Here is a 16,652-nt window from a genome sequence, read left to right as displayed (position 1 = left end):
AGGCTGGGGTCAGGAGTGATGGTGATACCATTTGTGACAACATGGGGTTATTTCCTGATCCACAAAACAAGCCAATAATCTTGTGACCTGATTAATCCCGTGTGATAGAAGTGGTTTTTAAACTGTTTTCTTAAAGGAATATCAAATTCACAAAAATCTGGCAGAACTTATTAAATAATAAATTGGAAAGCAACGAGAATGAGGGTAGAACCAGAAAAGGTCAAATGTCGGGACCTGTCACTTTCGTAGTCCCAAGGCTAGTTACAGGGGGAAAAAAATGGCAGATTTGCCTGACCAGGCAGTAATGCAGTGGATAGAGCATTGGTCTGGGATGCGGAGGACCCAGGTTTGAAACCCAAAGGTCAATGGCTTGAGTGTGAGCTCACCAGCTTGAGTGCAGGGTTGCCGGCTTGAGTGTGGGGTCTCTGGCTAGAGCGGGGATCAGGAACCTATGGCTTGCGAGCCATATGGGCTCTTTTGATGGCTGCATCTGGCTCACAGACAAATATTTAATAAAAATAATAATAACGTTAAAAATATAAAACATTCTCATATATTACAATCCATTCATTTCCTACTGCTCATGTTCATGGTTGCGGGTGGCTGGAGCCAATCACAGCTGTCTTCTGGGATAACACCAAATTTCTACTGGATAATGCGTAACATACATGGGTTGTTGTGAGGTCAGGAAGTAAACTTCCCTCCTTTTAATCAAGTAGTCAGCTAGCTAATTGCAGAAACCCTTTTGACGAAGAAGATGAATAAAAGAAAAAAAGATGAGGAGTATCATACTTTTCAGCAGGAATGGACAGAGGAATTCGCCCTTGTGGAGAGAGCAGGTTCTGCAGTGTGTCTAATATGCAATGATAAAATTGCATTGATGAAACGGTCAAATAGAACGCGGCATTTCGACACACGCCATACTACATTTGCATCAAAATATCCAGCGGGGGACAGCAGGAAGAAAGCATGTCAAGAGCTACTGTGCAGAGTGCAAGCTAGTCAGCAGCAACTCTGAGTTTGGACCTAACAAGGTGACTGTAATCCGGCTTGCTTTGCTGGTGCTTTAGCAATTATGAGAAATGCAAAGTCATTCAAAGATGGGGAGTATGCCAAAACATTCATGCTTGATGTTGCCAATGAACTTTTTGACTTTTCGGATAAAGACAAGATAATCAAACGAATAAAAGACATGCCTCTGTCGGCAAGAACGGTTCGCGATCGTACCGTCATGATGGCAAATCAAATCGAGGCAACACAAGTGAAGGACACAAATGCAGCACCATTTTTTTCTCTCGCTTTGGATGAGTCAACAGACATAAGCTATTTATCCCAGTTCAGCGTGATTGCAAGGTATGCTGTCGGTGACACACTACCTGAGGAAAGTCTTGCTATTTTGCCTATGAAAGGGGCAACAAAAGAGGAGGATTTATTCAAGTCTTTCACTGAGTTTGCTAAAGAAAAAAATCTACCGATGGATAAACTTATTTCAGTGTGTACTGATGGTGCTCCGTGCATGGTGGGGAAAAACAGAGGATTTGTAGTGCTTCCTCGTGAACATGAAAAGAGACCCATCCTAAGTTTACACTGCATCCTACATCAGGCGACGCTTTGTGCTCAGATGTGTGGCGAGCAGCTTGGTGAGGTGATGTTGCTGGTCATTCGAGTGGTCAACCTTATTGTTGCTCGAACTTTAAATGATTGCCAGTTTAAAACACTGCTGGATGAAGTTGGAAATAATTATCCTGGTCTGCTTCTGCACAGCAATGTGCATTGGTTGTCAGGAGGGAAGGTGCTCAGCCATTTCACGGCGAAATCCGGACTTTTCTTGAAATGAAAAATGTTGAGCATTCTGAGTTAGCTAACACTGAGTGGCTCCTGAAGTTCTACCATCTCGTGGACATGACTGAACATCTGAACCAGCTCAATGTGAAAATGCAAGGCATTGGAAATACAGTCTTATCCCTTCAACAAGCAGTGTTTGCATTTGAAAACAAGCTGGAACTCTTCATCGCCAACATTGAAACAGGTCGTTTACTACACTTTGAAAAACTGGGAGAGTTTAAAGATGCATGCACAGCAAGTAACCCTGCTCAACATCTTGATATCCAGCACCTAGCGGGCTTCACATCTAATCTCCTGCAGTCATTCAAAGCACACTTTGGAGAATTTCGTGAGCGCACTCATCTTTTTAAGTTCATCACCCATCCACATGATTGTGCAGTGGACAGTGCTGACCTGAGTTATACCCCCTGTGTCTCTGGCTGATAATTTGAGCTACAAGCTACTGTCCTGAAGGCCTCAGATATGTGGGTGAATAAGTTCAAGTCACTGAATGAAGATTTGGAAAGACTTACATGACAACAAGCAGACTTGGCGAGCAAACACAAGTGGGGAGAAATGAAAAAACTTCAACCCACGGACCAGCCATTGTCAAAACTTGGAACATGCTTTTTGTCACATACCACACACTGCAGTGTGTGAGTATTGCTGTACTGACAATGTTTGGCTCTACGTATGCATGTGAGCAGTCTTTCTCACATCTAAAGAACGTTAAGACCAACCTACGATCATGTTTAACAGATGGAAGTCTCAACGCCTGCATGAAGCTTAACCTCTCCACGTATCAACCAGACTACAAAGTCATCAGCAAAATCAGGGGTCCCCAGACTTTTTACACAGGGGGCCAGTTCACTGTCCCTCAGACCATTGGAGGGCCGGACTATAAAGAAAACTATGAACAAATCCCTAAGCACACTGCACATATCTTATTTTAAAGTAAAAAAAAAAAAACAGAACGGGAACAAATACAATATTTAAAATAAAGAACAAGTAAATTTAAATAAAAAAACTGACCAGTATTTCAATAGGAACTATGCTCCTCTCACTGACCACCAATGAAAGAGGTGCCCCTTCTGGAAGTACGGCGGGGGCCGGATAAATGGCCTCAGGGGGCCGCATGCGGCCCACGGGCCGTAGTTTGGGGACCCCTGAGCAAAACCATGCAGCACCAGAAGTCGCATTAATGGTAAGAAGTATTTTATTCATCATTGGTTAGCAACAGCATAACAACATTTTAAAAAATAATTCAGAGACTTATTGTACTTTAAAAGTGTTGGTCTTACATAAAATGCATACATTTACTTGTATTTAGTGTTAAACATATTGTATGGCTCTCACGGATTTACATTTTAAAATATGTGCATTCATGGCTCTCTCAGCCTAAAAGATTCCCGACCCCTGGGCTAGAGTATGGGATCATAGACATGACCCCATGATCACTGGCCTGAGCCAGGGGTCACTGGCTCAGCTGGAGCCCCCCTATTCAAGGCACATATGAGAAAGCAATCAATGAACAACTAAACTAAAGTGCCACAACTATGAGTTGATGCTTTCATCTCTCTCCCTTCCTGCCTGTCTGTCCCTGTCTGTCCCTCTCTCTCAAAAAGGTAGAAGTAAGGATGTTACAATGAAGACATTACTTGAACCCTCTGAACCTTTATAACCCTTCCTTGTAAAATGAGGGGAAACATCCTACCACAGGTATTTGCTGTTGTAATTAAATAAAATATCTAATAGAGTGAAAGCTTGAGTGCTCAGTAATGGATCAGTGGGTACCACAGCTCATTTGTGTTTTTCTGTGGTTGTGATTCAGAAAAATTGTGCTTTTCAATGCTCTCTGTATCTGTGCTTTTGTTGTGAACTTGGTCTCTGGGCTTTTGTTCCCAGTTGCGTAGTAACTGGTTTCCTCATGTTAGTCCTCAGAGCGAAGCTCCATGGTGGCTCCTTTTTCTCACAACACCTGTAATGTATAAAACACTGTAATACCCGAAGTGCATCCCAGGTTTTCATGATCACGTTTTCAATGTGAGGAGTCCCTAATGACTTTAAGATGACCATTTTTAGAATGAAAATTAATTCTAGTAATGAACATGGATAAGTTCAGAGATGAATTTTCATATGAAAAGAAAGAAAATAACTTTCTGTGGTTGTGAAATGTTGAACTCACATGGGGTTTTCATTAATGATGCATTTAGGTCAAAGAAAATACAAGACCTATCTGCCTGGAAAAGCCCATTCCAAACTCTAAGGAAATGATGTTTCCATTGATATATCTTCATGTAATAAAAAATAGCATTTTAAACAGCAGTCAAAAAGTAGGTGCTTCATACATATTTTTTTAAATTAATACTCAGTGTGCAAATGACAAAGCTAGAAGTGTGTCCATATAGGACTAGAATCACTTTTATAAACATCAATAAAAAATTTATTATTTAGAGCTCTTTGCAGAAATAGGCTAAGAAACTTTTACCATTTCTAATTGGATAGTTCGGTTGTTAAGGACATTCATATTGCTGTGCACCAATCTCCAGAACCGTCTTCTTACAAAACTGAGATTCCCTTCTCATTAATTATCAACTCCCTGCCTCCAGCCCCCAGCAGGTACCCCTCTACTTCTGATTCTATGATGTTGCCTCCTCCAGATACCTCAAGTAAGTGAAATCATACAGCATGTTTTTGTGATTGGTTTATTTCACGTAGCATAATGTCCTCAAGGTTCATCCTTATTGTAGCCTCTTGAAAAGGCTAGTGTATTCTTCACGTTTGTTTATCCAGCCATCTGTTCATGGGTAGTGGATGGCTTTCAGAACTTGTGGGTACTTTGAACAGGGTGTGCAAATGTCTTTTTGAGATCCTGCTTTCAATTATTTTGAATATATATACTCCCAAGTAACATTGCTGGATCGTATGGTAATTCTATTTTTACTTTTTTGAGAATCAGTTCTGCTTTCCACAGTGGCAACACCATTGTGCAGTCCCACTGGCAGCAAAGTCCTATTTCTCCACATCCTCGCCAATACTTGTTATTTTCTGGGTTTTGATAGTGGTCATCCTAATGGATATGAGGTGATCTCTTATTGGGTCTTTGATTTGTATTTCCTTACTGATTAGTGATGTGGACCATCTTTGCCTGTGCTTGTTGGCCTTCTGAACATCCTCTTTGGAGAATTGTGCATTCAGAATTTTCACTTATGTTTTAATCAAGTTTGAGTTTTGTTGTTGAGTTATAGTGGTTGCTCGTGCATTTGGGATATTAATCCCTTGCAGATATATGATTAACAAGTATTTGTCCCCATTCTGTGGGTTGTCTTTGTACTCTATTAGTGTTGTTTTTTGATACACAGAAGCTTTACATTTTAATATAGTATAATTTGTCTATTTTTTAGAATTATTTAAATAATTTTTTGTTTTTATGTATGGTGAATAAATATAGAGTCATAGTATAGTACTTTTAGTTTGTTATTTTGTTTGTTGTTATAGTAAAGAAATAGCATAAACTATTTAATAGTCCTTTATCACAATAGGAAAACATTTCTTTAAAAATACAATACAATTTTACTTTAATCTCTAGGGTTTTTTTTATCTCTAGTTCTTTGTAAGGAATTCCTACAATTAAAGGCAGGAACTTAAACAAGTTAACTTTTTGATATAGACAAGTAAACAAAAATAAATATTAAATCAATAGTTAGGAAAACCAGGGTTTTCTGAACTGCCACCATTGATACGTTGGCAAGACCACGTATCCCGTATCCTGTGGGCATGTTGTCATCTTGGACAAAGTAGGCATATGACAATCACCAAGGGTCATCACCTTGTTCTGACCTGGGGTTGATTGTTCAGTCTGTGTTTGAGCTCTAAAACAAGAATATATAGCAAAGCTGATGAGCTCTGGCTTTGACCTTTTTATAGCCAAGTGTTTTTCTCTCAGTCATCCTGAATCTGTATCTAGAAACTGACCCTTGCAGAGGAAATATAGTAATGCCTTACATGAAAAATATCCCAATATGATCATGTAAAGGGATTCACAGGGAGCCTTAAAGCTAGCTTAATTAGGGTACATGTATCTTTTAACTTTTATAAACATACACAGAGACATGTTATGGACAGTTAATAGATATAATATCTTTCTCAATATAGACGAATGATTTTACATTAGGTCAGTGGTTCTCAAAGTGTACACCAGGGCATACTGGTGCACCCTAGATTTCCAGATGTACCCTATAGTATTCCAGAGAAATAAATGCCTGTTGGGGACCAAAAACCCAACAGAGTTCTTGGAGTTTAGATTTTTGGGGGACAGAGGTGTGGGGAATTGGCTGTAAACTGAGTCTGCCCAACCCTCCACCTCACTTGCCTGAAGGTTGCAAAGGCTTGTTAAGCTGTGGTGCTGGATTGTTTATACTACCCCCCATGTTCTCTGGAAAGACTGGAGGCAAGTTTCTTTCTGCACTTAACACAATTAAAAGTAAAAAGAGAGAAATTCTTCAATGAATTGATGAGGAAATGAGAGTTTGCCTTTCAAATATATGCCCACACATTGAAGAAATCACTAGGACACATCATTAGGCTTGTGTTTCTCATAAACGCAAGAATGAAAAAACTTTTGCGCCGGGAGCTGCTGAATTTACTAAATCTTACTAAGAATGTATCTATATATATAAAAAGATAACTTTTTTGTCTTTTTAAAAATTTTTTAACCCCTCTTTTTAATGAATTCTCTAAAGTATAACTCAATAAATGTAACATAAAAATATGTTTTAATGTCAAAATAAATTTAATTTTGTCATATTTATTTTATTTATTTACCATAAAAGCACACTTGGACTTTATATTTTTTCTTTAATATTTGACTTAATTATTATAACATATTTCTCAGAAATTTGTATATAGTGTGCCTACAATTATTTGTAGGATTTTAAATGCGCCCCAACTTCAAAAAGTTTGGTAACCACTGAATTAGGTTCTGTTTGTAGCGAAGATTATACCATATTTCCCCATGTATAAGAAACACCTTTTTTAGGAAAATTTGTAATCTAAAAATGGGTGCGTCTTATACAGTGGTTATAGATTATTTTACTTGCACTTTCAGCTTTTTCACACTTGTTTTTGTGCTCATTGTTGAAGACAGTGATTTAACATCAGACACAGATGAGGACAAGCTAATGGATGGGAGTTTTGACAGTGATGAGGAGTTGTATGAATTTTATGATGAATAAAACTTGATTGAGTTCAGTAACTTTCTATAATACATTTTTTTATCAAATTTCGGGCCCCAAAATCAAGGTACATATGTCTTATACATGGGAGCATCTATACATGGAAAAATGTGGTAACTATAAATGATTTTCTATAGCTTACTCACTTGCCATTGGAAATAGTAGTTTATGGCCCAAATTCTATTTGATTTTCTTTGGTGGTATTATGAAATTTTAGCCATGAAGTAAAAGATGAAAGTTGGTAAGAACCACAAGATACTAGTTATATGTTAGTAAAAATAAAAAGATTTATAACATGTAAATTTAAAAATTGAAATACATTTTAAAAATGTTCTCTCCTTGGGTAAATTCTTAACTTTTGAATTAAACATCTTCTTAGTTGTCAAGTTTGAGATGAGATGATGGATTAAACATTTTGTGTCTGTGCTTTTGTGTTCCATGAGTGAAATATGGTAATTATTTACACTTTAAGAAGTAAAATTTATTGTTAAGAATTTAATAAAACTTTAAATGGTTTATGAAATCTTTAGCCCATCTGGGAAAACTGAGGCTTAGTTTGTTTGGTTTTTTTTCAATCAACAAAAATATTCTGAAAAAAAAAATAGTTCTCTAAATACAACTTGAAATTATTGCCATGTTATCTGTTCATTTCCAGTGGCACTACTAACCAGTAAGTAGCACACACATAGGAACATAAATAAAAATTAATGATTATCAGCTCCATTACTCAAATCTGGTCTAAATGTAGCAATTTTCATCAGGAAAATGGTTTCAAATATAAAACCTTTTTTATTTTTAGTAAGAGAGAGAGAAAGACAGACAGGGACGGACAGACAGAAAGGGAGAGAGATGAGAAGCATTAACTCATAGTTGTGGCACCTCAGTTGTTCATTGATTGCTTCTCATATGTGCCTTGACTGGGGTGGAGGGACTAGAGTAGAGCGAGCAACCCTTTGCTCAAGCCAGCCACCTTAGGCTCAATCCAGAGACCATAGGGTCATGTCTGTGATCCCACACTGAACGTGACCCCACACTCAAGCCAACGACCCCTCGTTCAAGCTGATGAGCCCACACTCAAGCTGGCTACCTCAGGGTTTCAAACTTTGGTCCTCAGTGTCCCAGGCCGACACTTGACCACTGTGCCACCATGTGATCAAGCAAAACCATTTCTCTAAAATCCAAAGAGACTTTTCTAAGGGAAGATGAAGGCTCCTTCCTGCTGTCAGCCATCAGTCAGGACAAACACCCAAATCAGGGGAGCAATGCTTTCCTCCATTGCAATGTCTCCCTCTGCCGCCCCAGCACTGGAACCCCGGGAGGGACCTGACACACTGCTTCTGAATTAGAGAGACCAGAGCTATTCCCAGGCATTGATTGCTCAGGCATGAGCACAGGCCAAGATCATAGGTACCTTTGATCCATATTTTCAGGATTTTAATGTGAGCACTCACAAGTGAACAAAAGAGAAACAAATATCTTAAGTGGGAATGAAGATTGACACCACATGAATAATACAGATATCTCCACCGTATAAAGTGAACCCCTCACAGAACTGATGGCACTCTTTTTTCCCCATGATTTGGGCCCAGACTGCAGACAGAAAGTATGTCTTTCCTTAAACTCTGGTAAGCCAGGGTCCTACACAGGTCAGCGTTATAGTGAGACGTTAGACTGGGTCCAGCTTTGGGAAATGACCTCTAAATCATATCCATAGCCACCTCTTTCCTAGTCCCCCCCACACACCTGGAAACATCTGATCCCTGAATTAACATGTTTTTGCCAGAATGTATCTTCTTTTACAAAATTGTGAAGCATGTTATTTAAACCAAAGGAATTCTTACCAGGAACAGTTTTGAAAATAAACAAAAGCACACAAAAATTAAAAAAAACATTATTCAGCTTTCAAGTTATAGCTATTAACATTTTGACTTGCAAGTTGAACTACATGAAGTTGCTGATAATTGACTGTTCTTGATCTGCTCAATCAGCAAATTCATTTGGGTTAAACCTACATTTTCTGTGTCTTCCTAAAGATTATTTGGTGTATATATTTGTTTATAAGTTTGTAGACATGTTGTCCAGACTTTATAGTAAGGCTTTTTTTTCTAACTTAGCATGTTATAGAAGATATTATGATATAACTATTCTCTAAAAATGTAAGTTTTCATTGAGTTTCTTTTCCTGTGTCTTTGCAGAATGTTGGTCAACAGGTGTGTTAACCATTTGCCAACCAAAGGTATTGTTAAAGCAGGAAAAAGCTGTACCAACTCAAGACATTTGAGCATGTCACTAGAAAAACTCCACGGAAAACAATTAAATACATTGTTTACACCACCAACATTATTATATATTCTGAGAATGGCTGTATGATAGGAATTGCCAAAATTATAATTCATCACATCAAAACTGACCTTTCCAATTATTTGAGGTTGAAATTTTACCTAAATACAGTTTCAAGAGCTCATTAGATTTTCAAGAGTGACTCATGGTTGCATTTTAATTGTGGTATTTGGAAATAACTATTTCTAGATACTGTTATTGACTGTTTCTCCCCCAAGTCAATTAGTTTTTGTTGTTGTGCAACACAGCCTGTATTATTATCTTTTTCAGGAAGATAAATTTATTTTTCATGATGTTATAGAGTCTATGAATTTGGGGGAAATGCTTAAATAGATGCAAGGGCAGATTCATTTTCAAGCTAGGCTAGACTGAAGAGTGGACCATTTTTTCTGTACTGAAGTGGAGAGTATCCTGAGCTGTTTGTGCAATATAACATTTGCCCTTGGTCCCCTCGGGAAACCTCACTTATAACCAAAGAACAAAATTCAGAAATGGTAAGACTTGGGCTTAGTTGTTCTTTAATTGCTTTCAGCTTCAACATTTGATGATTTTAAATAAAAATCAGAGCCAACTATAGGTAAAGATAGAGATAATCTCCAGTATGTTTCTGTGCACGGTAGAACTCAGTATCTAATTGGGAGTATATCTGCTTGGCAGCTGTAACAAATATCACAGACTGGGTGGCTTAAGCAACAGAAATTTCTCCTCTCACAGATCTGGTGACTGGTGGTCCAAGGTGAAAGTGTCAGAGGATTGGTTTCTGCGGAGGCCTCTGTCCTTCTGCAGACAGCCACCTTGTTACTGTGTTCCTCATATGACCTTTTCTCTGTGCACAAGTAGAGAGAGCTTAGGAGGACAGCAAGTGAACAGAGAGTTTCTAAGGACACTGGTTGTATTAGATTGGGACCTCATGCCCCTATGACCTTACTTAACCTTAAATCACCTCCTTAAAAGTTCCATGTTCAAATATAGCCACATAGAGGATTAGGGCTTCAGCATATGGATTTGAGGGAAAACAGGTCAGCTTGTAACAGAGAAAAATAAACAGAAAACTATAGGATACCAAACTTCTGTATATTTGATTTTATGCTAAGTTTCTCCTTTCTGAGTTTCCATTGCATCTTCTAGTAAAAGCAGTATATTAAACTGACATTCAACTGCCTACTCCAGCCAATGGGCATAATCTAGAGTCTGATTTTATAAGGTCATGTATTATTTTATAAATTTTAAAAATGTCTTTATGTTTAATATGTTATATGAAATATATGCATGTATCTTTTAAAAAAGTGATACTTAGTACTGTCTAATTTTATTAAATTTTGCTTTCAAATAATTTACTGCTGAAAGAATTGGTTAAACTTCAGTTAGATGCAAGAAACCCTAAATGTTTTTTATTTAACTGGCACTGTAAAAAAACAAGTGAGCTGTTAATTACTTTTTATTTATTTTGATTTATAAAAAAATCATAAAACATAGAAAAACAGTAAAGTCACTTCTCATTATAGGAAGAGCCAACCAACGAGCATTATTACTACTGGTGAAGTTTCTTTCTTATCTGTGCACATAGAGCAAAATGGGAAATTACAAAGTTTGGCTGTTACTGCTCACTCTGTTTTGTATGTCTAGTTGAGTTTATCTCAACAGTATGATATCAGTTTTCAGAAGTATTTAGAATGGACAGGCAATCCTTTTCCCTGACCAGGTAATGCTTCCTCCCCCACTACTGCCGTGGCGGAAGGCCACGTGAGGAGAAGTGCTTTTCTTTGCATGTAATTGTCTGTTGACATGGCCTCAGATTACTAGGATCCTTGGTGTAATGAGACTATGTAAGATTCTCAGCACCACTTTCACAGCCTCAGGCTCAGGAGCTATGAGAATTCAGAACTGTGTCATGTGAGGCTCAGCCCTGCTGACTGTTAACCAAGAGATTTGTCCCCTTCCGCTGGTGGCTTCTGGGATTGGCCTCTGGAAGGGCCTTGGGGAGTGATTGTCTGTAGTGCATCCTAGTTTGCTTTCCTCACTCTTGTTTGACGTGGATGCCCCCACCCTGCGCATCTGCACTGAAAGACCCGCACCCTCCTCACCTGTCCACTCGCCTGTATACAAACCTTGTCATGTGCCCGCCACTGGCTGTGGTCTTGTAAGCTGTATGAACTACCTTGTCTGATACTGTCCTGACGAGTCTGGAGATGTCTGGAGGACTTCTGATGTATGTCCCCATCAACCAGCCTGGCTAAGGGCCATCTCCTTAGACAATGCACTCAGGGATGGTGGCAGCACTCCTTGATGAGAAATGCCCAAAGTGAGGGACTTTCTCCAGTTGCAGGACACCATTCCTGTGACCACCCCTTCCCTGCCACACTGCTGTGCTCTCAGGAAGCCCAGGCACACCTGTCCTTCTCAGCACACTCAGTGGACATGACAAAGACCCGCTGAATATCCAGACAGCTCACACAATGTTGTAGAGATTGCTGCACCAACTGAACCTTTATGCATTAATTTGTGTAACCTTTGCAACTTGGGTGACTGGAAAGAACAAAGCGGATGATGGTAAAGGGGGAAAAATGAAGCAGTGTCAAGTTTGCCTCAATAATCCCCACAGAGCTGTGGTCCCCCTGCAGAGACAGCAGCTGTCCACTTCTTCACATGTAAAGTGAAGACCGCAATAGGAACGGCGTGATGAGTGAATAACTGGGAATATGAGAAGGGCTTGGAGTAAGTAGTGCTTGGAATATGCTGAGGATTTAGGAAAATTCTGTTGTTACTCTTGTTGTTACTATAATGTGGGATTTGAAATAAAGAGGATCCAAGCTTATATATATATCTACTTTACTAGTTGCTTACAAGGCAACTTTGAGACAGTTGTTAGATCTCTGAGCCTCGTGCACAAATTGGAAATATATAACAAGGAAATGAATGACTTCCTACACAAGAACTGTCCCCTGTTTCAATAAGTGCTGTCTCTTCCTTGCTCAGTGAGATGGCTAAAAATGAGTAGGTGGGCTGTGGCATAAGGGGTAGAGCCCAGAAGGACATCTGAATGAGCATGGATACTTTGTGCAAACTGTTTTGAATAAGAACTTAATGCAAAACAGGCTTAGCATTATATACACTTTTGGTACTATCTTTCTTGTTTAAATTCTAGTTTCATAGAACAGTCTGCAGAGCTCAACTTTGCCAAAGCACTCCTTATTTTGGTCTTCTGATATAGCAGATTTAAAAAAAAAAGATATACTGTGAAATTAAAAGGGGACTAATCTAGGTTCTCCCTGAGATGCTAGGATATAATTTCAGCTGATTACAAGAAGTGAATTAGTTAATGAGCTTATTTACTTCAAGACTGTGAGCACATATAGTGTCAGATTCATTTATCACCCGCTTCAATTGCAAAACATCCACTCAAATGTTCCATCTCTTCCTGGCAAAAGGAGCAATGTGCATACTTAACATAATTAGAAAGTACGCCTGACCAGATGGTGGCGCAGTGGATAGAGCGTCAGACTGGGATGCAGAGGACCCAGGTTCGAGACCCCGAGGTTGCCAGCTTGAGCGCGAGCTCATCTAGTTTGAGCAAAAGCCCACCAGCTTGAACCCAAGGTCGCTGGCTCCAGCAAGGGGCTACTCAGTCTGCTGAAGGCTCACGGTCAAGGCACATATGAGAAAGCAATCAATGAACAACTAAGGTGTTGCAACACGCAATGAAAAACTAATGATTGATGCTTCTCATCTCTCTCCATTCCTGTCTGTCTGTCCTTGTCTATCCCTCTCTCTAACTCACTCTCTCTGTAAAAAATAAAAAATAAATTAAAAAAATAGCATGCATTTAATTAGAAAGTAGGCAAATGATATTTTTAGGAAATACATATGTTAAGGAAATGGGACAGTTCAGACTTTCATATAAAAGCCCTAAATAGTGCGCTTATTGATGCTCTTCTCAGTTACCTCCATAAACACGGATGATCTGACAGGAGGAAGCAACTACTTTGAAGACATTAACAGAAAAGCCTACATTTCTTAAGGGAGGAGCCTGTCCTCTGGGCTTCTGTAATGACAGTTAGGTCTCTGGCTTTGTTTTCCCCTTTATAGGGCTCTCTGCATCATTAGATCATCCATCTCTGGAATCGCCTATTGTATTTTGGTTATGTAACCTTTTTAGCCATGTTCCTTTGGCTTTGGAGGAGCCTGTCATCTATATTCAGAGGTTTGACACTCACCCTAAATGAATGCCAGGTGCAATTAATTTACAATAGAGAGAATTTGAGGCTAGGATAAAAACCAGCTCCCTCTCTGGTTTTCAAAATGCGAGCTTTCCCGAGTGGAACACTAGAGAGACACAGACTGCAGGGTGTTCAGTCTCAGTTATTGTTCCACAGCTTTTTAAGTGAACACAATATTTTTAATTAACAACCACTTTAATGACTGGGTAGTGTTTACTTCTACTTTATCATGTATGGCACAACTTAATTGTATGTTATTGAGGGATATTTAACCTAATCTGAACGTCAGTATGTATTCATGTTGGAACTCCAAATTATAAGTCAGGCAAGTGTGTTCTGGATAATTGCCAATTTGTATGATCAGCTCCATATAGTATATTCTTACTGAGCTACTACTAAGTGCCACTTAGTAGGTCTCTATAAAAGGATTGATGTGTGCCTCAGTGCAATTCACTGAGCACCCACCCTGTGAATTACTAGATTCTACAAAAATTCTTAAGTGGAAGATGAAGTCGAGTATCATGTGCATGCCCTGTATAGCAGAAATGTCTGTTAGAGAGAGACAAGGGACAGAATGATCGAATCCTCCCCCTGAAGTATGGTTTGATGACAGACCCATCACTGCCTGTAGTGAGAGTGGAGTGTTACTAGGGCTGAGTTTTCTCTTGAGGTTCCAGTGGTAGATTGTGATTTCTGAGGAGATGCCAGTATCTGAACAAGGCAAGGCAATCAATGGGAAGTCAGGCAGCTGGAGCTCGGATGACAACTGCTCCCTCACACTCAGCCTCAGTCCTCCGTGCTCCAGCTGCATCCTCCCTAGGACACACTCCTCAGTGTGGGGCGCCCGGGAGAGGGGTGGGGTAACTGCCCCTGCCCAAGCCGGGACTCCCCTTGTGCTGGAAGTAGGAGATGGACCCTCTACCGACAGTCCCTGCACTGCCAGCAAAAGGAGAAAGGGAAACTGAGGCAGCAATGTGGCTGATGGTCTCTTGGATAATGCTTCTCAAATTGATGGAGGACCAGTGACATTTTTTTCTTTTTCCCAATCTTTTTCACACTGATACGTTAAAAAAAAATGCAAAATACAGATGTGATTTAATTATTAATTAAACATTCTCTTTGTTCAGGCACTCACCTTGTCATAGACTATACTCTCAGGTGCTGCACAAAGCTCCTCTGTCTGCACTGAGGTCCCCCCACATGCACTGTGGACCACTCTTGTCACCCATAGCCCCTGTCCTCTTGTCATCTGAGTTCTCGTTCACCACTCTGGAGACTGCAAGGTTCTCCTTTTAAAAATCCAGTAATATCGGCCCTGGCCGGTTGGCTCAGTGGTAGAGCGTCGACCTGGCATGCAGGAGTCCTGGGATTGATTTCCGGCCAGGGCACACAGGAGAAGCTCCCATCTGCTTCTCCACCCCTCCCCCCTCTCCTTCGTCTCTGTCTCTCTCTTCTCCTCCCGCAGCCAAGGCTCCATTGGAGCAAAGTTGGCCTGGACGCTGAGGATGGCTCTGTGGCCTCTGCCTCAAGGCACTAGAATGGCTCTGGTTGCGGCAGAGCAACGCTCCAGATGGGCAGAGCATTGCCCCCTGGTGGGCATGCCGGGTGGATCCTGGTCTGTCTGACTGCCTCCCCATTTCCAACTTCAGAAAAATACACACAAAAAAATCCAATAATATCTTATCAGGTTTCATCCTTAGCTTCTCTCATAGCCCTTCCTCTGTCTTCTGACCTTCTGGGCTCAAGGACACCTGTCACAGGGACACATGCTCCTCCTCCTCCTCTCAGGCACACGTATCTCTGTGTCTCCTTTCCTTTCTGTAGCTCGACCTTCGGAAGGAGCTGCTTTCCTAAGAGAGGATTTCTTGCTTACATGTAAGGATCTGTGCACTCAACAAGTCTGATAGGGGTAATGGAATTGTCTAGTTTACAACTTGGTTCTGTCCCTATGTGAGAACTGGACAAATGCTGAGATAACTGTAGTATCTGGGAGAAGGTCACACCCTGGGATCCCTCAGCTTTGTTCCCATGACTTCTCTGTGAAAGCAGATAACAGGAACTCATTAGCTAAACATGGAAATACCCTCTCTACTGGGTAAAATTAAGAGATGGGCAGCTTCTCTTGTTTTCCCCTCTCCTTGTCACTTTACATTCTGCCATTGTGACAGAGTTGTGGCAAGTATGAAGAGTGGTACTACTAGAGAGTCTTCCATAGGAAGTCAAAGGGTGCATTTTTTCTTTTTTAACTCAGTGAGAGGAGCAGAAGCAGAAGCAGAGACTGACTCCCACATGCACCCTGACCGGGATCCACCTGGCAAGCCCACTAGGGGGTGATGTTCTGCCCCTCTGGGGCATTGCTCCATTGCTCAGCAGCTGAGCTCTTCTTAATGCTGAGGCAGAAGCCATGGAGCCATCCTCAGTACCAGGTGCCAACTGGCTCCAATTGAGCCATGGCTGCAGGAGGGAAAGAGAGAGAGAGAGAGAGAGAGAGAGAGAGAAGTGAGGGGGGAGGGGTGGAGAAGCAGATGGGTGCTTCTCCTGTGTGCCTTGACCAGGAAACAAACCCAGGATATCCACATGCTGGGCCAATGCTCTACCACTGAGCCAACTGGGCAGGGCTGAAGATCAAATTTTTTTGCCAATGACAGGCACCCTAATTTATGACCCCCTGTGTCCTCTCTGAAGACATGAATTTAGGTACTGTGACTGAGGAGATCACTCTCAATAGAAAACCCTGTGATTTTACTACATTTCCTCAAATCATTTTGTGTACCCTGTTGGCTTTCCCTTTTCCAGGTGTCTGACTATATGTTAACCCCAATTTCTTATTTTCTTCTAGCACCTGTGTTCTGATTAGAGGCCAAATAACATTCAGAACTCCTGCTGAGGTACTATAAGGTAAGATTTTTTTTATGAGTTAAGTTCTTAGCTTTGAAAAGGAAGTTTATATATTGATCTGAGAGAACAGATTAATGAGGAATATGAATTTTTTTTTTCTTCATTTTTCTCAAGCTGGAAACGGGGAGAGACAGTCAGA

General features: G+C 40.3%; 1 protein-coding gene across 6 annotated transcripts in view; it reads left to right on the top strand.

The window, feature by feature from the left end:
- The window catches only part of CHRM3 (cholinergic receptor muscarinic 3), a 597,168-nt gene that overhangs the window by 220,788 nt on the left and 359,728 nt on the right, over positions 1–16,652 (top strand). For all 6 annotated transcript variants that reach the window (XM_066383378.1, XM_066383358.1, XM_066383387.1 and 3 more), the window contains one exon: positions 16,455–16,513. The gene's annotated coding sequence lies outside the window, so the exon portion shown is untranslated. The remainder of the gene's footprint in view (positions 1–16,454; positions 16,514–16,652) is intronic.

Source organism: Saccopteryx leptura, chromosome 1 (assembly GCF_036850995.1).
Source record: "Saccopteryx leptura isolate mSacLep1 chromosome 1, mSacLep1_pri_phased_curated, whole genome shotgun sequence".
Classification (NCBI taxonomy): domain Eukaryota; kingdom Metazoa; phylum Chordata; class Mammalia; order Chiroptera; family Emballonuridae; genus Saccopteryx; species Saccopteryx leptura.
Note: the sequence above shows the minus strand (reverse complement) of the source record. Positions and strands in the feature narration are given on the sequence as shown.